Consider the following 26,715-nt stretch of genomic DNA (forward strand, 5'->3'; position numbering starts at 1 on the left):
CTTGCTCTGAAATTAAGAGCTGCAGGAAATCAACAGACACCATTCACTCTCTGTCCTGTTTATTCCCAATCATCTATTCCCCTTAATGGATGGGAAACAGGAAACAGGAGGTTTTGACCAACCATGCAAAGTCAGTGCCTGTCAAAGCAATCAGAACCATCTAAAGGTTTTTTTTTTCCATAGCCATTAGAATCATGAGAAGTATCTGAGGTCTTTTGTTGATTGTTGCTTGTTTTGTTTTGTGTGTCCTGATATCTACTGAAAATTAAATAAGGAGTTCATGGAGAGGTCAGTTCTCTTTCTCCCAGCAGTCATTTAGTTATCTTTAGGTCTTTGTCTAAAGGTGGGACTCTCCTAGATTTTTCTCCTTCCATGTTAGCATGTTCATTCCCTGAGACATAATGCGGGAGCTGTGACATAGAATAACCTGTCCCAGGGATGAGCCCTGTCGCTGAATATCCAAAGGAGAGTGGTCAGCTTTGAAACTTAACGATACAAACAGCAAAAATTAACTCCAGGCTTTATTTACAAAATTGTTTGCATACCCTTATACAAAGGTTTATCTATGTAAATGTGTGCAAAGTCTGAAGTGAGGAGAATGTGAGGAAAAAATAATGTAAGTAGCTCGACTAAAAACACATTTGAAAATTAATAATAAGTAGGAAAAGAATACATCAGTTTCTCTGAAAATATTTCTAGATTCAGTCACAGTGTGTTGCCTGAGACTTGCGGCCTATTCAAAGCCCCTTTACTTTTTTTTTCTTCTTTTTTGAGACAGGGTTTCTCTGTATTGTTTTGGAGGCTGTCCTGGAAATCGCTCTGTAGACCAGGCTAGCATTGAACTCACAGAGATCTGCCTGCCTCTGCCTCCCAAGTGCTGGGATTAAAGGCGTTCACCACCAACGCCTGGCAGCCTCTCTACTCCTAATAATGTTGGAAAAAACAATTGTGAATCCTTAATTTTCCTTCTGCTCCTCCAAATTTTGCTATTTATTTTCTGATTTATGGTTGTTAATTGCTAGGCTCTTGTTAATATTTCATTTTTCAATTGTTGGTATTATTTCCATATAATACCAAGAGTCATTCTCCTTTATGGCTTATTTGAGCATGGAGATACATCCCTTTAAGAGAGGAAGCAGGAAGCAGTACCATTTGCTTGAGTATAAATATGTCTGCACCAAAGCACTCAGATTTGACATTTAAGTTCTGCATTTTGAAAGCTGACCCGAGGACAGAAAAGCTGCCTTAATCTTGTGCTATTTCATAATTTAGATAGCAAAAGGATTTGTCATTTTTTTCTTTAGTGTCCCTTCATCTTTGACATTTCTATCGTTCTGTTCAAGTAACAAAAACACAGCCATGCAAAGCATTTGTACTAACTTGACAACCCCAGCCGTATTTTGGAATATCTGCTACTGTAATTAAATTTGGTGGAGAGCCAAATGAATATTTTGATACTAAAGTAATTAAAAATGATTATCCCCAATAAAAGAAGGGGAAAGAATAATTAGGGTTCTTTCTAGTGAAAGAATTTGTGGAGAATTAATGACTGTTATATGAACCTACATGTTAAGTTGTTTCACTGCAAAATAAAGATAATAAACCACTACTGATACTTGAATGAAAATTACCAAGATTTTAAATTCCCTGATGCTGGGCATTGGTGGCACACGCTTTAAATCCCAGCACTCGGGAGGCAGAGGCAGGCGGATCTCTGTGTGTTCGAGGCCAGGCTGGACCGACAGCCTCCAAAACAGAGAAACCCTGCCTCATAAAACCAAAAAAAATTCCCTGGCAAGTTTCCATTTATCAATTTACAAACAAATGCAATCTTATTTATGAAATTGTATATTTTTTAATAACAAGCATTAATAATACAATACATGGCAGGCAGTGAAATCAATTTTATTAAAATGTTGGGGGACCTATATTTAAAACTTTTATATATTTTGAGTGCTTTGAAAGAAATTATTTGTGGATTTCAATGACAAATTTATCAGTTCTTAAGAGATATATTTTCTGGCATAAAAACAGTGTTTCTTTATGCAGTAGATACGCACTTACGTGGGTGATAAGTGTTTAGAACTTGACATTTTAAAAATCTCAGATAGTTTTTCCATTATATTATAAAATTTCCATTGTTTTTGTTTTATAGTTAATAGATACAAATTTCCTGTGTTAAAATGGTTTCTAGAGCATTAGAGGACAAGATTTAAAGAATCTTTATTTTAGTATGTGGGAAAGTCATACTCTTGTACATACTCTTTTAGACTGGAACACCTTCTACCCAATGACCTGGATGCCACTCCAGGGACGGACTTACTGAGAAGAGTGTCACTATCATCATCAATACATGGGTTATTGGCTACCTTCTGGAGGCTGATATTGATGCTGATGGGTTGAAGTATCATAGCTCTACCTTCCCTGCTGACTAGTGTAGTGATAGAATCCTACAATTAAGGAAGGCATGTGTCAGATTCTTCATCATTGAAAGCAAAGGGCTGCTTACTGTTGTAGATGGTCTGATTATACTGGCAGCCTTAGTTATCATCAGATAATTGCTAGTTAATGATATGGTTAATAGAGATCAATATTCTTGGGGATAAGATAGGTCATCTGGTAAAGACATTTTAATTTTTGAAAGCAAAAGGTCTCAAGGATTAATTATTTGAATACTGAGTATATCTGCTTTAATAAAAAAATGAAGAAAGAACAAAAAAAACCATTGACTAATATTCAGACTGGAATACCTAGACCTAGATGGAACCCACTGACTGAAGAAAGGGTAGGGAATTTTGCAACAAGGATTCTCAGGGAAATGAAAATCACGATCCTCGTGAGAATGAATGTTTGGTATAAGCAACTACTACCAAGTGTGACTGCAGGCAAGATTTACTCACAAAGAGCCTGCACCAACCACAGTTCCTCTTGCTGTGAACTATGCTAATTGCCTGAGACCTGCTTTGGAATGGTTCAGATTCCATAAAGGATGCATGGAGTGGAGTGGGGGCCAGACACAATCTGAGGATGAATCAGGATGCCTGCCAGTGTGTTTATTGCAAAAAGAATACACCTTTTGTACTCAATAGTTTAGCCACAAGCAAAATTGAAAGCAGACGCAATGATTTGGGGACAGAAAGTGGCCATTAACTTCATTGTAGCATTTCCCCTGACAAAAGCGAGAAGTTCAGCAAGTATCTAAATGCCTATTGTTCCCTAAGGTTCAATTACTCCACCAGGGGCCCTTACATCAATGGAAGAGCCACAAATTCCTCCCTCCAGAGAAAAGAAGAATGGGTTTCCACAAGCAGGAGCTTTCCTCTAGCCCCTGAGGGAATGGAGGCTCTTTTCCAAATGCCTTAGAAGAAGGACTTTTGGGGACCAGACACTCCACTATAATTTAAGAGTAGTTTTCATTCCTCAAGGGACATGGTGCAGCATTTGCACTGAAATGTCCCCTACTTGCATCTCTTTGTGTCTTAGTTTTCGTATATGAGCCTGTTCCCCTCCAATGTTCCAAAGGGAAGGTCCTGATATCTTAGTCTTTTCCCATTGTATTGTACTATTCTGATTTCTCAATACTTGTTAACTCAACTCCTCCCCTTAGTAGCCTCAGACTGTGGATCTGGATTGTAAGTGGTTTATCCCTGAGTCAGGTGTGTTCACTTAGTAAAACTCTACCTTTCCTGCTGTAGATATACTCAGGAGGGCACAATGGGGATTCCATGGTGTTGGGGTACAGGGGTTATGTTTTGCCTCTTGGCCTGTTGGTCTTCATTCCGAGGGGAAAGAGGCAGAAGCTGCAACTGCAAGCTCTGTACGTGGCCAAAGAGAATGGATGGTGACAGGGCCTCCTAGAGATGCACTTTGATGAATCAGCTCAACTTGGAGTATAAGGAATATATATCAGATTGGGGGGCCTGGGAGAAACCCTAATTAACATGAAATGGCACACTCCCATCGTATAGCTGGATTAGTGGAAGCAGGGCCCTATGAAAAAGGCTAAAGCACTTACCCAATTACCAGGCGGGTCATCACAGGGAATTGTGTGAAGAGTCACCCTTGAGATAAGTCAGGCATCCAGGTCCCACAGACATCATCCAGAAGCAGGAAGCTTTTCTAGGTAGTGAGGGAATTTCCATATTGACCAACCTAAGGACAGCTGCCTGGCTATGGTAGACTGCAGCGTCTACCATCCAGCAATGTCTTCCAACAGTGCATATTTAACAAGGCTGCTGTTTCATACATGTTTGTTCTTCAAAGCTCATACAAATTTCCCCAAAGGAAAAGGCATAAGGGAACTCCCATAACCGCATGTAGGAGTCACTAGAAATGAAAGTGAAAGGGTACTTGGAGAATTGTCATCCACAAAGTTGAAATGCTAGAACTTTGTCAATATACATTCAGGCAGGTGATGAATTTCTCCAGTTTTGTGATTAGAATCAACTGAGAAAAACGAACATTTGATTTTAACCATCTTTCAGCATTCAGCAACTGCAATGATCTGTATCTTGAATGTCTCTGCCAAGGCCTAGATGTTAAGCTGACATCTCAAGAGATACATTGGGAGTTTGTCTAGAATTAAGGGATGGGCCCTAGTGAAAGTTCTTTGGATCACCCTTGAAGGAGACACAGAACATCATGTCCTCCTTGTTTCTCATTAGGTCACTGCCCATTTGCTGAGCAGCTTGCGCCACTGAAGGTTCCCTCTGGTCCCCTCTGACAACCTCACCAAAGGCCTAAAAGCATTGTGCCCATGTGATCATGAATTGACTGCCTAAAACGTGAGTCATTTCATTTTTTTAAGTTAATTATATCTGGTATGCTGTTATAGTAATGGGAAATTACCTAACATAGCCACCATAGTAATGGTGTAGTGGCAACTATAGAAATTGCGGCTTTGTATAGAATAGTTATGGGCTGTCAGTCACAAGAATGTATTCATACACTGACCCTGTTGAATATCTCCTCCATGATCCATAGAGACCCATCATAAGCCTGTTATTGAAAGCACCCCTTAAAGGGACAGTGGACTTATTTGACTGTATCTGACTCTAGCTTGTGGGAATTGGTACATTTCTCAGTTATGGATTTATCTTTCTTACAGTAAAGTTTCAAGCAGCAGCTGTCCACTTATTTAAAGAGTATGTGATCTATTGACAGATGATGCCTCTTAAGATTGCTTCTGACAAGGAAATTCATTTTTCAGCCTAGGAGCTGTGACAGAGTGTTCCTAACAGGGAATGCACGAATCCTTTCAAATATTCTACCACCCAGGAACTGCTGTCCCCAATGTTACTGCCTAGGTGTCTTCGTTATACTGTTCTATCATTGTGAAGAGACACCATGACCATAGAAACTTTTATAAAGGTAAGAATTCAACTGAGGGCTTTCTCACAGATTTAAGTGGTTAGTCTGTGAGTCTCATGGCAAGAACCAGAGAGTCATGATTCTGGAACAATAGCCAAGAACTTTACATTCTGCTCATCAGGCATCAGAGAGGAAGAGAGACTCAGCACACTCCATCCAATAAGGCCATGCATATTCCAATAGGCCACACCTTCCCAAAATGGTTCGTCCAATGGGGACTAAATATGCAAATTTATGAGCCTATGGGAGTCATTCTCTTTCAAACCACTACACTAGCCAACAAAAGGCAGAATGGAGGCTCAGAGTGATGATGTATGATAATGGCACCCTGTAGGGGATTCAGGCCATTCCCTGTGCCACAAGATCCACTCTTGAGAATGAGTTGACACTCACTGTCTTTCATAGATGTGAATGAAACCAGTCACAGCGTTTGAAGGAACAGCGGGAATCAACAGTTCCCTCATGTCTGAGTAATGCATTTTTAAGGCTTTCCTAATTTGTCCTTCATTATCATATTAGAATATCTGTAACCTGGTGGATAATTGCAAAGTATAAATTACGAAGTTATTACCCAGGCATAACCCCGTCTTTCTCTCTACGTATTATCATGAAGATGGGGCTGCATTCTGGGTGAGGGAGTGTAGAAGGGGGAACCCCACCTGTACTCGATGGGATGCTATATGAAATTGGTTTCCAATTCTTTACCACAGTACCCAGTATGGTAGTTTGAATGAAATGTCTCCAATAGGCTCATATATTTGAAAGTCTGGTTCCCAGTTAGTGGAACTGTTGTGTAGAATTAAAGAAATGTGGCCTTGTTCAAGTTGCTATGGTCTTATTGGAAGAGATGTATTACTGGGTTTCAAAAGCCCATTCTAGGCTCAGTCTTGTTCTTTCTGCTTGCTACCTGTGGGTCAGAATGTATCTCTCTGCTATCACACCAGAGTGCTTCTGACCATGATGGTCATGGACTAGATCTATAAAATTGTAAAGAAGTCCCCAATTTAATGTTTCATATCATGTTGCCTTTAGGATGGTGTCTCCTAACAGAAATAGAACACAAACTAAAACATCAAATTTAGTGCAGAATAAGAATAAAAGAGTTTTCCTGCCTAGTGATTTATGCTGCTAATTCTTCTACTGGCAGTCAAAAAACCCCACTAGCTCAATGGCAGAAGGTATATATGGGCTTAAGACACAAGGTATATACAAAGGAATCTCCTCTTAACTACAACCTTCAGGCATCCATTTTCTGCTGTCAATTCATTTTCCTTGGCTCTCATCTCTATTGGGATATAAATGCTAATTACAAAAGAAGGAATACCATGGCAGAGAGAGACCCATTACATTTGGTAGAAATACTGTGTTAAGGTTGTTTTGTGCTCTTTGTGCCAAAGTATACAAAGAAAAATGTCAATGTTTAGTAAAGCAAGTTTGAATTAGTTCCCACTAAAAAGGGGGAGAAGTAAATAAATGTAAAAGCCAAAGGACACAGTTAGATCAGATTTTCTTTTCCTGGGAGATCTCTGCTCAAAACCCACACTCACACACAAGAGTACAAGCTAGCATAGATCAGAGGCTGAGGTATACATGATCATTGCAGAAGCTCAGAATATTCCAGAACAGCCTGTTTCAGGCAAAGGCCAATTTCATCATCATTTTTTTTTGTTTTTTGTTTGTTTATTTACTTGTTTTGCTTTGTTTTTTTTGTTTTTCAAGAGAGTGTCTCTGTGTAACCCTGGCTGTCCTGTAACTTACTCTGTATGCCTGGCTCGCCTGGAATTCAGAGATCTACTTTCCTCTGTCTCCCAGTGCTGTGATTAAAGGTGTGCACCACCACCTCCTAGCTCATCATCATTCTTTTAAGAGAGCAAATAGAGGTCAAAAGAAGGTATAAAAGAATGAATTACTCCGTTTCCAGCACAAATAAAGGTGACTATCATTATAGAAAGAATACCTTTGTTGACCTAGAAATATAGAATAATTTTTGCTCTAAATAATTCATTTATCTAATGTGGTCCATTTGCATAGCTGTCTAAAGAAATCTATAGAAAATGGGTTGTAGTTAGGATCATTTCTAATTTAGATAATGTGTGTGCCCTTGTGTAAATATTCTGAGGGTTAAAGTCAATAAGGAAAGTGAATCAGAATTCCATAATTGGACTTGAGATCCACATGCTGTATGTATACTCAGCAGCTGCAGCTTCTTTTAGCTTTTCCTCATCTAGAAACATCCTATCCATTTTTTTGGCTGAGTAATATAGGCATATTTTTGCTTCTGAGTCTTTACTGGCAGAGTCTCTGTCATGTGCTTATGCTTTATGTTTACATATTACTTTTCAGGAAATCATTGTTAATGTAATTTTATGATGGATAGTGTCTTAGTTGGGGGTTTCATAACTGCAGCAACTCTTATTAAGGAAAACATTTAATTGGGGCTGGCTTACAGTTTAAGAGATTTTTAGCTCATCATAGTCATGGTGGGTAACATGGAGACATGTAGACCAACATGGTGCTGGAGAAGGAATAGAAGGCTCTACATTTTGATCCTCACACAATAAAAAATAAACTGTGTACCACAGTGAGCTAGTGAGCGTAATTGGAGAAAGGAGACCTCAAAGCCCGCATCCACTGTGATACACTTCCTCCAACAAGAACACACATACTCCAACAAGGCTACACCTCATAATATATTCACTCTCTGTAGTTCAAACATTACAACATGATTACCATAGTGCCACTCTCTCCAGTCTATTGAAACACATGGGGTTCTTTCCTATTGAAACCACCACAAATAGTAAAACATTTAGAAACACATTAGTTTACTTTCTGTTGCTGTAATAAAATGTCCGAGGTTGCACTACTTATACCGGCATGGGACTGATCAAGACCGCCTGAATGTGAGTGTCAGTGAGGAGGCCTAGGTAATCTATTGTGTCTTGGGCAGCAGATCAGTACCCATCCCGAGTATACACATGGACTTTGGACTCCCATCCAACAATGTGAGGTGCACTCTCACCCTGAACTCTTGGGGAAGGGTCTAGGCCCTGCCCTATATGAAATGACAGACTATGGACACCCCCATGGAGGGCCTCACCCTCCCTGGGGGAATGAGGGGATAACGGGGGGTTGGGGGGACGGGAGGAGGGGAGGGAATGGGAGAGGGACCAGGAACTGACTTGTGAAGCAACCTTGTTTCTTATCTAAATTTATACTGAAAAAGAAAAAAAATACAAAAATAAAAAAATAAAGTCTGCATGATTAAGAAAAAAAAGAAAAAGAAAATTTGCTTCACATATTTGGAAGTTCAAGATCAAATTAGCATGGTGTAGGTTATGTGAAAGACATTTTCACTGTGCTACTGTATGGTAAATGATTTTATAGTGGAAGTGTTTAAGTGTGTGTGTTAAAGAGATGTGCCAAAACCATGAAACAAGATATTTAGGTGAAGAGTCAGTAATAACCTCCCATTATCCCCATTATTCATCACCTATCATTGATGCCACAGGGAAGAGAAATCTCCAATACAGAAGCCCGTGAGTGACAAAGCACTCTCAAATCACAGCAGATTATTAAGCAATAGGGTGATTGTCTTTTAGCTGGTCATCAATTTGCTTGCTCGAAATTTGCTTACATGCCACATTTCTTTAGAATACTATTCCTCATTTATATCATGCTCTCCAGTTTACAAAGAACTGTTTAACAAAAGTTATACCCTCGCAAAATATTCCATACTGTTTGAAAATGGAAATTGAATTTTCAAGTCATAGGTAGTTCTGGTATGTGTTCAAAGTACTTCAGTGATGAGTATGTGTTCAAAGTACTTCAGTGATGAGATTCATGTTTTATTGTGTGATGGCTCTTGTACATTAGCTTATTTTCCCCATATTATTTCAACTAGAAACATAGGAAGATGGTTATTAATTTTCTACTTAATATTAACGTTCCAGCCAAGTAGTATTGGGAAAATAAGTGCTCTTTCCTGAAAAAGTCTATCTCTTACTCTCCCAGCGTTCCTTTGTTGCCTAGAGTCCTTTGTTTAAGGTTAAAGACTCTTGGGCTTTCTCCAGTCCTCATTACCATGTTATCATTGCCATTCTTTGGCTCATGTTTAGGCAATGATGTTAGTGAGACTTCCTGGGTTTTGATTTTGACATACCTAGGAGGCACCATCACACAGCAAACTCCCTGATCCTCTTGCTTTTGCAATTTTCTACCCGTTACAGAAGCAGCAGTTGTTCTATATTAGTTGGGTTTGGGAGTCATAACTCTTCACTTTGGTTTTGGTTTTTCCACAATTGTCTCAGTTTGTTGCTAGGAGAAATTTCCTTGATGATGGTGAGTACTACCTTATATATATTTACTTAACTACAATTCGTGAAAAAAAGGACACCATGATCTTGAAAGAAATGATAGATGGGAGGGTTGAGAGGGAAAAAAGAGGGGGAAATGATGCAATTGTATTATAATCTCAAGAAACAAAGCAAGGAATTAAAATAAATTTTTAAAATTTAAATTCTGTAGTTTTAGTGTTAGACCAGTCAAATCTAAAAGTGCAATTTTAAAACTAAAAAAAAAACTTATTACAATGTCAAAGGATGATCTGTATTATTCACCATATTTCTTATTAGGAAATATGTCAAATTTACAGTAAGAATACTGTAAATCTCTACAGCACAAATGTAAATATATTGGAGCGATTTCTGAGAAAATTGCAGGGAAGTATTTTGTGAATGATGTGTCATATTTATATATGGAAACATGTCTAAGATGGGTAAGGTCTGCAGGATGTTGTACATAAAGATTTGAGAAGTTAAGATAAAAGAAAAGAAAGGAAGCAATGAAAACACACAGAATACCACAAAGGCAGAAAATCAAGCCACTCTGGGGTTTCAGAATCTGAAACCTGTGATACAGCATGATTTCAAGGAAAGGCTTTTGCCAATATCTTAATGCAATTTTGTTTCAACTCATATAGTTAAACATTATATTATTTTAAAATAATCATGATTTCTACTTGTACTTAGAACATTATGTTGTTTTGAACTGATGGGTACATTTTTAAATTATATATTTATTTCAATTCAGACCAGTAATGGAAATATTAAATATTTATTCTAAAACGGGAGAAATTTGAGATGGAAGATTCACAATCTCTCTATATGACCTTGTTACCTTTTACTGTAGTCAATTTCTTCAAACCTTAATACATGTTTGTTGATTTGGATTAATCTAATTAATTAACTGATAGTCATTGATCTACCAAAGCAAATGAAAGCATTCTGTAAATTACTGTTGGACAGCTGTTTATAGTCAAATCAATATATTGCAGTATGAATACAAGAGAAATGTGTATTTTAAGCTATCCTTTCAACTTAAATAACTCAAAGAAAACACTTCCAAGTGGCAAAGAGCTATCACTTTATTATTAAAATCAATCATTATGGCCTGAAAATTGAGTGAGAAACTTGGTCAGAACCAACAGAAAATATAAGTGAATATCTTGCCAAAATCATGGGATTGGAAAATGAGAGCCACAGCCTAGAGAAAGCTGGCATAGTTTATTAGAAGGACAAGCACTGGTTCAATGTCAAGCTCCCTCATTCTTAATCATGTTAGGGAATTATTTACCCAAGGATACACAGACTCTTTCCCATCCAACACTCAACATAGTAAAGCAGAACTAAGACATAAAGAGTGACCTGAGTCCTTTATCCTGTTTATGCTCCATCTTTGTGTTAGTATTCCCACATATGTACCAGCCTGTCCTTGGGGTTCTGACAGGATACGTCCTCAGCAGCAGCCATTAAGAACACCATCTGTGCACATTCTGTCTCTCTATGTATTTTTCTGAAGGAGTGAAATTTGAATTCAACATATTTTTATGGAGATGATGTCTGCTGAATATACATTCTAAGAAATAGTTTGACAGTTTGTGTGTTTCTGCTAGCATTGATCACTCTCTGATTGTTATCTGTTAAACACTACCTATCTTTTGCAAAGTAGTGCTGTAAATAATTGATTAAGTATAGTGGTCCAACATTTAATATCCTCTGTTGAGCTTTCTAAAATCTAGTTTTTCTTAATATATACTCTAGAACACGTAAATTAAATGAGCGCTACAGAATAAGATATTTTGCAGAAAATTACATCAAGTTTGCTTATAAATTTATTATGATCCTCCTAAAGATTTTCGAGTATATAATGTGAAAGATTCTGAGAAAATTTCCTCAAATTTACTTTTCTCTATTTTAGTACAGATACCCTTTAAAGGTATTGAGTCTTGTGTAAGTATTTCTATTCAGATAGGAACCACAAAGCTAAAGATAAACAAAGAGATTTTCCTTTTATAGTAAGATTTTTATCAAAAAATTTTTAAGAATCAGAAACAATGTGTTTGGGACTGCTCTAAACCTATCCTCTTCTCTTTCGCCTCTATAATCAACCAACCTCAGGTTTTCTTATTTTTAGAATAACTTAATTGATAATTTCAAGTCTAATTTGTGTTGCCCAACGACCCTTGCAATGTGGCCTTCACTGGCTGTGATTGACTTACTAGGTGTGACATCATTAGGTGTAACTGTCTTCCAGCAGCTATAAAAGGATAGAAGATTTTTCTGCAAGTAGTGGGATTTTAGGTCCACTTCCCATGTCCCATGCCACCACCGTCAGTTCATATGTGTAACTGCCCTGCTGTTCATTGAAAAGATTGCTTCCTTGAAGTGATGCACCACCTCAGGCTCCTACAGTATTTCCACTTCCTCACCACAGATGATCCCTAAGGTTGGAGACAAAGTTAAGAGGTGTGGTATGTATATCCCTTTATGGGTTAAGAATTCCATTCCCCATTCTATCTCCAGTGACAAGCTGAATGTCACAGGCACCTCCTTGGAAGAAATAGCTTCTCTGAAGAGGGCTGATAGATACACTGATCTATGGAACTACCAATAAGTCATTAGGAATCATTTTAATACTGACCATATAGCATATTAATAGCATTAGGTAGTCACCTATGGTCTACAAACTACCTAGCCACAAATTCTTGGGCCTGATTTCCTAGCCGTATATGGCCTCAATGTCATGTAGGAGGTGTTATATCCAATCACAGATTAGTTTGTCACTTTCACTGAATTGGACAGAGCTCAGCAGAGAATGTTTTAAATAAAATGTGATTATAGTGATTGTTTTTCTCATGAATGTGACGAATAGCTAGCAGAAATAATGGGAGTAGAATTTTATGTTGGTTTATGCCTTCAGAAGGCTCGGTTAACCATGTCGGAGAGGAGTTTGAAGGAGCAAAGCATTTAACGTCATGTTAACCAAACAACAGAAAATTTTGGGGTACAAGCAGAGGCCAGAGCAAGATGTAGTCTTAATATTTTAATCACATGGCATCACTTTTCCACCTAAAAATAAATGCCACCAACTTATGAATACATCAAAAGTTAGTCCATTTATTAGGTTAGAGCTGTCATCAAATGATACTATCTGGAAAGTTAATCATAGAAACAAACCTGATGCTGTTTTTCTTTCTTTGTTTGTTTTGTTTTTCTTCTATTCTGTGACAATCTCTCAATTCAGTCAAGTTGACAATTAGAATTAGGCACCATAGTGACTAGTTTAGTTTAATTATTTATGGAAATATAATGTTGCTCTTGGCATATCACATATTATGATAGAGTTTTACCATCGATAGAACATGCTTCCAAGACCAACCGAGATGATTCTGAACAGGTTTTGGTGGGATGCCCCTTCATCCTTGTTTGCTGAAATAAATGTCCCTAGAGATTATTTGAGTGAACAATAGCCATTCCAAATTTCCCAGAGCAAAACAAATACGTAAAACTGCCAGAAGAAGGATATTGAATGCAATGTTTTCTTCACTATTCTTATTTAATCCAGGATAAAACGACTTAACTTGACAGCTACACAAGAACTGTGCTAGCAGTGTACCTGAAAAAAATAAAGAATATCCAATTAGGTAAAAAATGTTTCCAGTTACAGGACAAATTATCCTTTTAAAATATGTTAATGTAGTTTAGATGGCAGTTGAGGATTAATGAAATACAATAAGTAAACAGAAAAAAGGAGTATTCAATGAATGTAAGTGATGAAGTTTATCTAAAATGAAAGTGAGCACCTATGTCCATGATAATATATGTAATGGAAGCAAATGACATGCATAGAATTTTCAATACTGCGTAGACTAAACATTGTATTTCTCAATGATCAGGATGATAGCTAAAATTCTACTCTTTATCAGTATTGCATTTTAATCTGTATGTACATGAATGTTGAAAGTGGATTTAGCGTGAATAATACTTAAAAAATGTGGTAAATGCAATACAGAGGAAAATAATGATATTCTATTTTAACTTCATTTTAGAACAGTGTGATCCACTAGAGTATACCCTTAATTATACTTTGAGAAGGCATCAGTCATGACCTGAAATAGACTATTCTCCAAGTTCATTTCAGTGAACGTCTATACTTCTATGGAGTGGTTGGGATATACCACTAGGCCTACATATTATATAGATTTACTCAAATGTTACTTCAGGCATGTAGCCCTAGAGGTCACTCAATTTAACTGTCTCGTGAAGTTATAATAATTGATTATAGTGGAAGTCAAATGGCTAGCACTTGGAACTCATAGCCATAACTGAAAGCCATTAAATACATTCACAATGCCAGAGTCAATTGCTTTTGGAGGTGCTATTCCCGTTACCGTGTTGATCAAAAGGTAATGGGAAGTGACAAGCAATATCACAAACACGCCATCATAAACAAAGTATTCTTCAGACACTCAAGTGAGCATGGCGAAAGCTCGTTTTCATAACCCAGCAATCTTTTACAGCTTTCAGAAACATCCCTGTCTTATAGAGGCAAATCTTCCCCTAAGGAATTTTAAATCAAAGCTGATAAAATACCTGAAGAATGAAAGCAAAGAAAAATTAGTGTATAAACCAGTGCGTGGAGCCGACTTTCCCATGCAGCATGCATTTTTTTCCTCTTTGCCTTCTAAATATAAATAAGAATGCCAGTGATGTGGATTAGAGAATTTCCTTGGCCATTTCATACATTTTCAGAATTTACTGTTTTTCCTAGCCTGGAATGACTACCATGTGATTCTTGTTTCTGGACAGCATCATGCCATTTTTTACAATTTTCCTTGAATATTCCTTTCCTTCAGTTGCTTTATCTAAGTTCTTTACACCTAAATGGACCTTATTTAAATTCTGTAATATAAAGCCATCCAACTTGCTTGCTACATACACAGTTTGCTCAGCAAGAACAAAATTGGACAAATATTTCTTCCTTTTCAAGGCTAATTGACAATTCCCCAATGTTTTCCTGTTTAATCAGTTTGGAAGTGATCAGACCATCCTTTTATGTTAATAGAGTTTTGTTTTGTCTTAGAGAGCAATTCTTTTCAAATTTTTGAGATTAAAATTTGATTACGAATTATCCCTTTTCCTTTCCTCCCTCTAAACCCTCTCATATACTCCTCCCCAATGTCCTTCAGACTCATGGCCTCTTCTTTTCACTACTTGCTACTGTATGCTTATGTGTATATACATACATACATACATACATACATACATACATACATGCATGCATACATACATACATGGAATTCATTCATTAATTGGGGTGGAGAAACCCACATACTGTGGGTAGCACCATTGCTTAGACCAGGGATTCTGGAGTATATAAGAGTGACAAAAGGGAACAGAATGCTGCAGACATGCATTTCATGATCTCTGTTAAGTTGTAAAGTAAGGATGGCCAACTGCACCCAGCAACTATCACCATAACCTCCCTAGTATGGTGACCTGCACCTTGGACTACCAACTAAAATAAGCCCTTTTTACCCTAAGGTGCTTTTGTCAGAGTGCTTTGTCATATAAACAGGAAAATAATGTGAGACACAACAGTTTCCTGATAGTGTTATTGTTTTTTTAAAAACATGTTCTATTAATTGTTTGTTGAGTTTGAAACACACATACATGTTTTGATCAAATTTACCCCTATGACTTCCCTGATCGGCCTCTCACCCTGTTCCCTCCCCTCAACTTGATGGACCTCTGTTTTGTTTCAAATATACCATCAAGGCCAATTTGTGATGCTCATGAATTCATGGATACAGGTCCATCTACTGGAGCACGGTTAACCTACCACAGAGTGACTACAGATGGCAAAATTTCAATGACTAGTTCATGAATATTATAACAAATAAGCCAACCAATATATAGGCAGGAACTAAAACAATAAATGGATACTCAAAAGACAGATGCATTGTATTTTCTACACATATTCAGATAGTAATTCACCATTCTTTCTGTATATTTTTGACATATTTTCTTACAGGTCACTTATCCTTTATTCCCTCTATGATGCTTATGAAAACTGACCTTTAAACCTCCAATCTATGTTTTCATCCTTAAAGAAATTAAAACAAATGAATTTATAATCCCATGTGGACTTCATATTATTACATGAGTTCCAAAAGACTAGATAATAAAGGTCATTAAATGCCACTCAGAAAAATAGATGGAATTTAAAAAAAATTAGATATGCAGAGTCTGCTTTTCATCACAGATATTTTCTGGTTTTAACATGGGTACCAGCAATATTACATTTCTAAGTCAATCATTGATATGTTACCTATTGTCGGAGAAGCAAATCTCCTCCTCTTTTCTGAAACACCATGACCAAAAGCAACCTGGGGAACGGAAGAGTTTATGCTTCCACATCGCTGTTCATCACTAAAGGAAGTCAGGGAAGGAAGCTGAAGGCATGATCTGATGCAGAGGCCATGGGGGAGTGCTGCTTACTGGCTTGCTCTTCATGACCTGCTTATCCTGCTTGTACCACTTGTACAACCCGCCACTAACCACCCAAGTATGGCATCATCCTCTATACATGTGCTCTCCCACATCAATAACAAACTAAGAAACTGCTCTACCACTGAGCTGATCCTCCAGCAACTACAAATACAGTCACGAAACCGTCAAACTTCTACCTGTCCTGCCTGCAAGATGAACTGGGGTGATGGTGACACAGGACTTTTGGGCATGGCCAACCAATGGCTGACCCAAATTGAAGCTGGGGCCATAACATAGAGCCCACACCCAACACTTCCTGCATGGCCAGTATCCAAAGGCCTGCTTTTTTGGAAGGGAAATGGAATAGTGGATACGGGGGACAGCGGAGGTGGTGAGGAGGACTAGGAAGATATGAGGGATGGGACATTTTGGTTGGGATGTAACTTTAACATATGAGAGAAGAAGGAGGGAAGGAAGGAAGGAAAGAAGGAAGGAAGGAGGGAAGGAAGGAAGGAAGGAATGAAGGAATGAAGAAATGAAGGGCCCTATAGGCTTGTCTACATCTGTATCTTGTGGAGGCATTCTCTCAACTGAGGTTTTTTCTACTTAGATGACTCTAGATTGTGTCAAGTTCACATAAACACCAGCTGGCACATTAATACAGGTTAATTCTCCCAATAGCTTATTTATTCTCTTTTTATTTGATTTTGGTCAAGTTTTAGTTGTCATACAAAATAATGCTGTTCTCTGTGACATTGTCAGGCATCATCAAACTCTGCTCATAATAACACCTCCATGTGCAATACTCTGCATTGTCCAGTTTCTCTATCCTATCCCACATAGTCCTTTGAAATCAAAGGTTCTCCACCTGCATCTATCTCCAAAAATATGTACATTACAATTCACAAAATTACATGTATGAACTAGCAACAAAACTAACTTTATACTTGGGGGGGTCACCACAACGTGAGGAACAGTATTAGAGGGGTGAAGCATTAGGAAGGTTCAGACTGACTATTGTAGTGTCTGTATATTTTTTATTTTTTTAAAACTAGAAACAAGCTTGCTTCACATGTCAATCCCACTCCCTCTCCTCCTCCCCAGCCCCCTCACCACCCCCCCAAGCCCCCACCCAATCCCTACTTCTCTTCCCAGGGAGAGTGAGGCCCTCCATGGGTATTCTCCAGAGTCTGTCATTTTATCCAGGTTAGGGCCTAGGTGCTCTCCCATGTGTCTATGCTGAGAGAGCATCTCTTGATGTGGAATGGGCTCCCAAAGTCCATTTGTGTGCCAGGGATAAATACTGGTCTACTACCCAAGGCCTCATAGATTGTCGAGGCCTCCTCACTGACATCCACATTCAGGGGATCTGGATCAGTCCCATGCTGGCCTCTCTGCCATCAGTCTGGAGTCCAAGATCTCTCCCCTTGTTCAGGTCAGCTGTTTCTGTGGGTTTCATCAGCCCAGTCTTGACCCCTATGCTCATCACTCCTCCCCTCTGTCACTGGGTTCCAGGAGTTCAGTTCAGTGTTTAGCTGTAGGAGTCTGCCTCTGCTTCCATCAGCCACTGAATGAAGTTTCATGTTTGCCTTTTTTATGGCTGGGTTACCTCACTCAGGATGGTTTCTACTTTCAGGGATACTTTCTATAGTTCGTTTCTCTTTCTGTTTACATGCCATGAAAACCTTCTCTTGAAAAAAATGTGATATTTGGTATTTTTCCTCCCTTTAATGTCTCATTTTCCTCAGCCCTTTAGATTTTTCCTTCTCCCATATATTCAGTACCCTTTCTACTGTCATGTTTTCATATATGTATGTAGTTATGTGTGTATGTAGTTGACTCTGAATATTTTTGAGAAATGGTCCATTAGTAAATCTAGGTTGACCTTGAATTTAATGTCTCCCTGCCCTGTCTCCCAGTTTCTGAGATTGCAGAGATATGCAGCCACTGCCTTGTGAATAATTTTTTAATTTGATGAAAGTGTTTATTCAGTATTACATTACTATAAACTAAATTGTATTTTCCAAATGTTAGTTTCTAATTTCCATTGAGACTTTGCCTTTGAAGAAAAGGTTTTCCAAACTGTAAAAGTTGGCATTTTAGTAAGTCGTTTTCAATCTCAATTCACACATTTCCAGAGAATAAACACATTAATTAAAGTTTTCATCAAGTTTACAATCTTCACATGTAGCTTTAGAAATTCATTAAATTTACTGAGTGAATAAAACACTCAAGGAATATTTTCCATGCAGATATTGTTAGTCAGATCACTAGACAATAATTGTGATGTTTTAAGATATCATTTAATAGATGTTCCTGAGAAACCCAAAATTAGTAATGGAGAAGGTTACCTGTTATATTAAATGTCATGAGTCAAATGCACTTACAAATCTTTTCATTAGTGAGCATTCCCCAGTGGGCCTCCCAAGAAAACCTGGTCTGAGGTTTCATCTTATATTAGGGTAAGACAAATACTCTATTACAAATGGCATATAGAAACTGATATTGGCAAATTATCACAGTTGAGACTTAGAAAAAAATAATTTTATTCTTGTGATATATGGGAAATAAATACAATACTGGTTCTTGATCTGAAATGTAGGTGTATCAAGATCTTACTCCCTCAGCAGGCTGTAGGGTACAGAATATTTAATGGTTTCTACCAGTTCCTCTCCTCTCCTCTCTTCTCCTTTTCCTTTCCCTCCCTTCCCCTCCTCTCTTTCTCCTCTCCTTCCCTCCTCCTCCTTGTCCTTGTCCTCCTCCTCCTCCCTCTGTCTCCTCATCCTTCTGCCTCCTCCTCCTTCCCCTCCACCTTCTTCCTGTCATTCCTTAATTTGTTTCTATATCACTTCAACTTCTGGCCTCTCTATATCTCATATAAAATTCCTCTGGCACCTCCCCATAGACACTTCTGCAAAGACATTAATTTTATTTTTGTATAATATAGGTTTATGTATTCTCAAAATCTGCAAAAACCAGATCTGCAGAATTTTAAAGTATAAAGTAACACCCACAGGGTATTAGTATCAGAAGCATAATCTTTGGAGCTCTCTTTCTGCCACCACAAATCTTAATTACATAATACTAAGTGGAAGAGAGATTCAAAGTGTTGCACATAGTTTCATACCATATAAGTACTAATTTCTGAACTCAATGAAGCTATCACATACAAGTTTTATCACATATTAAACTTCGTGTTTATCATAGGGTTATCTGGGCAATATTCCCATGTTAAGACATAATTATAATATTATAATTATAATATAATAATTAAATATTTAATTGTATATGTAATCAGTGCTTATGCAATATTAATATAGACTCCAATATTAAAAATATATCTATTCATACATTATTCTTGCATAGAATGAATTTTCTTACTTTTGGTACTTAACTATTTTATGTTCAGAAATCTTCTACATAAGCATTGAATTCTTAAGTTCACCTTTATTCAGCTTTAGAAATATAGAGAATCTTAAATCTCTTATATGAAGTATTCTTCACATATGAGAGGAAGAAGAGAATCTGTGAAATAAACAATACAACTTCCTAACAGCTTTTTTGAATTCTGCAACTTTATGAAGGAGACAGACTTGATTGAATTAACCAAAATAATTTAATACAATTTCTTAATATAATATTACAAAACTATATAAACACTTGATTTTTGTGTCATAATATATGATGCTGTTCTTATATGCAGTGATGTATATAACTCTTCTGAAGGTGATTTTGTCATTAAATGTGTACTTTGGTGCTATAAAATTCTAATTTTAACAATACATATCCTTACCCTTAAGACAGCCACTGTCCTAGAAGCAAGGTAATAATCTGCAGAAATTTGTTCATTTGAAGATCAATTATTGATAGCTTATAATGTTTCACTATTATTTTATGTCATTAGAAGCTATACATTACAACAGAAGGCATATTTCTTAGTCTCACAGTTAGCTAAACCTAGAATATAAACTGAAGCTAATAAACAGTTGTACTGTCAGCTTTATATACAGCTATAGCCACAAATAAACGACACAATACTCATAAAGCATTGAGTTGAATATCTACAGATATTAGAGTCTCATACATATGTCATGCTACTATCATTTTTAGTGGTTAGGATACAGGAGGAGGAAATTACTTTAATGGAGTTAAATTATAGCTTTGCAAAGCATCGCACATCATGCATCCTCCAGCTTAAGGATAGACACCAGAGGATGCTTAATGGAGGTCGTGAAATGTCAGATGTGCTTCAGTGATACACGCACAGCTATGGACTCCTAAATTATCTTTCTGTTTTCAGTGATCACATGGATGCCTATTTTGGCTGGATTCTTAGTCATATGTAAATTTTTATTGCAAAGAAATTATATATATATACATATATATACTGTTTTAATTTGCAGATTCCAGGAAAATACATTAGGAAAAAATTTCAAATATATGCCCAATGAACTAATTTATGACACCTTCACAGTATGTGGATTGTGGTACACACACACACACACACACACACACACACACACACATATATATATATACTTATACACATATGTATATATATATATATCAAGATTTGACATCCCAATGTGACTTTGATAAATGAACAAAGTGACATTTTCAAGTGTCAGGTACATTCACATGCTGTATAGGGAAAATTAACATTTGCAAAGAAACAAAACTCCAAAGTTATCAGCCGTGGTGGCTAACATATCATGATTGCAACTTTTTTGATATAGTTAATATTTCAATAGCTTGTAGGTCCATACAAGAAAATGGAAGCAGACTCTGAATGTAGTGTCAGTGAGGAGGCCTCAAATCTCTGGGGTCTTGGGTAGTAGATCAGTGTTTACCATGTGGTATGAAAGAACTTTGGGAGCCCATTCCACATGGAGGGATGCTCTCTCAGCCTGGACACATGGGGAAGGTCCTAGGTCCTGCCCTTGATGAAATGACAGATTCTGGAGACCCCCCAAGGAAGGCCTCACCCTCCCCGAGGAATGGTATGGGGATTGGGTGGGGGCTGGAGGGGGGCTGCTGGAGGGACAAGGGAGAGGGTTGGGAGAGGGAGCTGGGATTGACACGTGAAACATTCATGTTTCCAATTTAAATAAAACATTTATTAAGGAATAAGACACTAACATCAGAAATTATGAAAGATGAGACAGGACTAGGCAGGAGGAGAGTCACTCTAATATGGTGATGACTGAGGCTAATTTGTATATGAAGGTGCTTTGGTATGGGCTGTATGATGTGAGTGTGTATGTATGAGAGACAGACAAGTAAATCATTAAGTATCATTCATAACCTTTTCTATGCACAGTAAATATGAATTAGCACCTTTAGCCTTACTGAAGAGATTGACATATCACAGCTAAGTAGCTAACTCTTCAGAACTATATACAAATTACACACAGGCACAGAGACATTTCCCACCAAATTTGAGTTGTATTACATAGTAACTTTAAGATTGTATTTCCTTCTGATGTTGGAATAATACATCATCATTGCTCACTGGCATCAATTAGTTAAGCAGAATTTAAAGTTTAAGTTATGACCATAGATGGACAAATTCCTTGGATACATTTGGAGAATGAAAGTTAAAGAAGCCTTGGGAGTATGAGAAATTTAAAAAATGTGTTAAAGATTAATGTCTAGGGGTGAAGTAAGGGGCATGGGAGGGGGGAATCCGAACATGAGGGAATGGGATGCTCAGGGGTTGTGGAGTGGGAAAGCAATGAACGAGATATCTTTTTGTGATTTTGATTTTTAGAAACACTCTTATTTACATATCCATCCCCCCATTTCTTAGTCCTACCATCCTCCCATGCTTCCCACCGACCCCCCCCAACCCACCCACCACCCACATCCCAGGGATAGTGAAACCTTCCACAGGGGATCATCAAAGTCCATCACATCACTTGGGGGAGGGCCCAGGACCTCTTTTCCATACCTGGGCTGCAATAGTATCCTCCACAGGGAAAGGGCTCCCAAAGTCCATTTGTGACCTAGGAATCAATTCTGGCTCCACTGTTAGAGGTTCCATAGACTGATTTGTCCTCCTAGTTAGTACCCACATTCAAGGGGCTTCGTTTGGTCCAATGCTGGTTCTCCCGCTTTACGACTATGGTCTGCGTGCTCTCACTAGGTCATGTCAAATGTTTCTGTGGTTATCTTCAGTTCCGTCTTGGTTCATTTGGTCATCTCTCTTCCCTCTTCAACTGGATTCCGGGAGTACGGCCCAGTGCTCAGCCGTGGGTGCCTGTTTCTGCTTCAATCAGCTACTGGGACAAGGGTCTATGGATGGTAACCAAGGTAGGCATGAATCTCAATATAGGGGAAGGGCATCAAAGGCAGCCTCTCCACAACTGCCTAGATTCTTATTGGGGTCATCCCTGTGGATCCCTACCATTTCCTCTGTGCCAGATCTCTCTCCAAACCTGTACTGGCTCCCTCTATCAAGACATCTCCTTTCTTGCCCTCTTCTCTTCCTTCCCTGTCTCAATTCTCCTCCCACTTCTTCTCTTTCCATCCCTCCTCCCTGGTGCTCCCAATTGCTCGAGGGTTCCTGTCTCCCTTCCCTTCTTTGGGGGACCATGAGTTTTTCTATTGGGGTCCTCCTTGTTTTCCAGCTCTTCTGGTAGTGCGAATTGTAGGCTGGGAATCCTTTTCTCTATACCTAAAAGCCATATATGAATGAGTACATACCATGTTTTTCTTTTTGTGACTGGGTTACCTAACCCAAGATGGTTTCTTCTTGTTCCATCCATTTTCCTGTAAATTTCAAGATTCCATTGTTTTTTTTTTCTGCTGAGTAGTGCTACATGGTGTAAATGTACCACATTTTCTCTATCCATTCTCAAGTGAAGGGCATCTAGGTTGCTTCCAGGTTCTGGCTATTAAAACAACTCTGCTCTGAACATAGATGAACACATGTCCTTGTTGTGTGAATGTATGTTCTTTGGATATATGCCCAGGAGAGAAATTGCTGGATCTTGAGGTAGACTCATTCCCATTTTCCTGAGAAATCGCCGTACTGATTTCCAGAGTGGTTGTACAAGTTTGCACTCTCACCAGCAACAGAGGGGTGTTCCTCTTTCTCCACATCCTCTCCAGCACAGACTGTCATTGGTGTTTTTGATTCTGGCTGGTGTAAGATGATATCTCCGAGTTGTTTTGAGTTGCATTTCCCTGATGGCTAAGGATGTTGAGCACTTTCTTAAGTGTCTTTTAGCCATTTAATTCCTCCATTGAGAATACTCTATTTAGTTCTGCACCCCACTTTTTAATTGGATTGTTTGGTGATTTGGTGTCTAGCTTCTTGAGTTCATTGTATATTTGAAATCAGCCCTCTGTCAGATGTGGCGTTGGAGAAGATCTTTTCCTATTCTGTCGGCTGCTGTTTTGCCTTGCTGACTGTGTCCTTGCCTTACAGAAGCTTCTCAGTTTCAGAAGGTCCCATTTATTGTCAATCTCAATGTTTGTGCTACTGGTGTTATGTTCAGGAATCATTCTCCTGTACCAATTCATTCAAGGGTGCTTCCGACTTTCTCTTCTAAGAGATTCAGTGTGACTGGATTTATGTTGACGTCTTTGATCCATGTGTATTTAAGTTTTGTGCATGGTGTTACATATGGATCTATCTGCAATCTTCTACATGTCCACATCCAGTTATGCCACCACCATTTGTTGAAGATGCTATCTTTTTTTCATTGTATAACTTTAGCTTCTTTGTCAAATATCAGGTGTCCGTAGTTATGTAGGTTAACATCAGGGTTTTCAATTCAATTCCATTGGTCTACCTGTCTGTTTTTGTGCCAAAACCAAGCTGTTTTCAGGACTATGGCTCTATAATAGAGCTTGAAGTCAGGGATAATGATGCCTTTGGAAGTTCCTTTATTGTACAGGGTTGTTGTAGCTATCCTGTTTTATTGTTTTTTTTTCATATAAAGTTGAGTATAGTTCTTTCAAGATCTGTGAAGAATTGTATTGGGATTTTGATGGGGATTGCATTGAATCTGTAGATTGCTTTTGGCATGATTGCCCTTTTTACTATGTTGATCTTACCTATCCAAGAGCATGGGAGATCTTTCCTTTTTCTGCTATCTTCTTTAATTTTTTTCTTTAAGAAGTCAAAGTTATTACTGTACAGGTCTTTCACTTGTATGGTTAGCGTTACTCTAAGATATTTATACTCTTCGTGTCTATTGTAATGGGTGATGTTTCTCTGAGGGCTGCAAGTAGAAAGCAAGAAAACATTACAAAGAATCAATGGAACAGATAGTTGGTTCTTTGAGAAAATCAACAACATAGACAAACATTTATCAAACTAATAAAAAGGCAGAGAGAGAGCATGCTAACTGACAAAATCAGAAATGAAAAAGGGGAAATAACAACAGACACTGAGGAAATCCAGAGAGTCATCAGGTCATAATTTGAAAACCTGTACTCAAGAAAATTTGAAAATCTAAAGGAAATGAACAATTTTTGGGTAGATATCACTTACCAAAATTAAATCAAGAACAGAACAGTAATTTAAACAGACCTATAACCCCTAATGACATAGAAGCACTCATCAAAACTCTCCCAATCAAAAAAAGCCCAGGGCCAGATGGTTTCAGTGCAGAATTCTACCAGAAATTCAAAGAAAACTTAGTACCATTACTTCTCCAAATATTCCACACAATAAAAGCAGAAGGGGCACTGCCAAACTCTTTATGAGGCTACAATTACCTTGTACCCAAGCCCCAAAAAGATACAACTTAAAAACAGAACTATGTACCAATATCCCTCATGAACATTGATGCAAAAATTCTCAATAATATACTGGCAAATTAATTCCAGGAACACATCAGAAAAATCATCCACCATGATCAGGTAGGCTTCATCCCAGGGATTCAGGGAAGTTTCAACATATGAAAATCCATCAGTGTAATCCTCCATATAAACAACCTGAAAAAGAAAAACCACATGAGCATCTCACTAGATGCTGAAAAGGCCTTTGACAAAATCCAACACCCCTTTATGATAAAAGTCTTGGAGAGATCAGAAATAACAGGATCATACTTAAACATGATAAAAGCTGTATACAGCAAACCAACAGCCAACATCAAACTAAATGGAGAAAAACCTCAATGCAATTACTCTATGATCTGGAACAATACAAGGCTGACTACTCTCTATATATCTCTTCAATATTTCCTTGACGTTCTAGCTACAGCAATAAGACAACAAAAGGAAAACAAGGGGATACAAGTTGCAATGGAAGAAGTCAAACTTTCACTATTTGCAGATGATATGATAGTTACATAAGTGACACAAAAAAAAAACTTTGCCAGATGTAAAGGGAAGCCTTCCCGCCAGCCTGATTCCAGAGCAACATCAGTCCCAAATAAACACACAGGAGGCTATATTAATTATGAAGCTGTTGGCCTTGCTTGTTTCTTACTGGCTAGCTCTGACTTAGGTATTTATCCCATAATTGTTAATTTAAGTATTTCTCTTACCGGAGAACTTTCCAGGCTTCTTATCCCTATGGCAGTTACATCTTGACTTCCTGTGTTTCTTCTACCCGTAGTCCTCCTTGACTCCTAGTCCCACTTATCTTGCTTCCCTATTGGCCAACAGAACTTTATTGACATATACAAAGGACTTCCCCCATCAGCCAGAGAACTCCTACAGCTGACAACTTCAGGAAAGTGGCAGGATACAAAAGTAACTCATAAAATCGTTAGCCCTACTATATACAGCTGATAAAAGTGCTGAGAAAGAGATCAGAGAAACATCACCCTTTACAATAGTCACAAAGAGATATCTTAATAGAGAGAGCCACTCTAGACTTAGTGAGAAATCTAGTGCTAAGGAAATTCCCAAGAATCCACAAGGAGGACCCCGGGTAAGACTCCAGCAATAGTAGAGAGGATTCTATAAATGGCCTATGCCTATAATAAGATTAATGAATACCCAAACTTTCATGATTGAGCCTTCATCCAGTAATTGATGGAATCAGATGCAGAGATGCTGTGGTTACTTAGGACTGCGAAACCATCAGAACTTTAGATTTTCAAACATCTTTTTAATCCAGAGATTGCTGCAGAAGAGGAAGTAGAAAGATTTTAAGAATTGCAATTATGTGGCTTTGACCTATAGGGAGGAAGGACTGTAGAAGACAGAGAGGGATCAAGAACACTAGGAAAGCAAGGCCCACAGAATCAACTCAGTAGAGCTCGTAGGAGCTCACAGAGACTGAAGCAGCCATCATGGTGGCTGCTTGGTCTACACCAGGTCCCCTGCATAGATGCTATAGTTCTTTAGCTTGGGCATTTTGCTGGACTCCTAACAATTGGAGTTGAAGCATCTCTGACTCTTTTGCCTGCTCATGGGACCTGTTTCCTCCTACTGGGTTGCCTCATCCAGCTTTGATATGAGGGTATATTATTTTCTAGTCTTATTGCATCTCATTATACCCAGTTGGAGTGATTATCACTGAGCAGTTGGCTCTTTTCTGTAGGGAAACAGA

The 26,715-nt window shown here is 38.1% G+C and overlaps 1 long non-coding RNA gene across 2 annotated transcripts in view; it reads left to right on the forward strand.

Moving 5' to 3' along the window:
- Positions 1-26,715, forward strand: part of LOC110341350 — a 143,284-nt gene that overhangs the window by 42,616 nt on the left and 73,953 nt on the right. For both annotated transcript variants that reach the window (XR_002383252.2, XR_002383253.1), the window contains exons 2-3: positions 4,665-4,784; positions 5,210-5,370. This is a non-coding gene — a long non-coding RNA (uncharacterized LOC110341350). The remainder of the gene's footprint in view (positions 1-4,664; positions 4,785-5,209; positions 5,371-26,715) is intronic.

The sequence above is a fragment of the Mesocricetus auratus genome, unplaced genomic scaffold, assembly GCF_017639785.1.
Source record: "Mesocricetus auratus isolate SY011 unplaced genomic scaffold, BCM_Maur_2.0 Super-Scaffold_100023, whole genome shotgun sequence".
Lineage (NCBI taxonomy): Eukaryota > Metazoa > Chordata > Mammalia > Rodentia > Cricetidae > Mesocricetus > Mesocricetus auratus.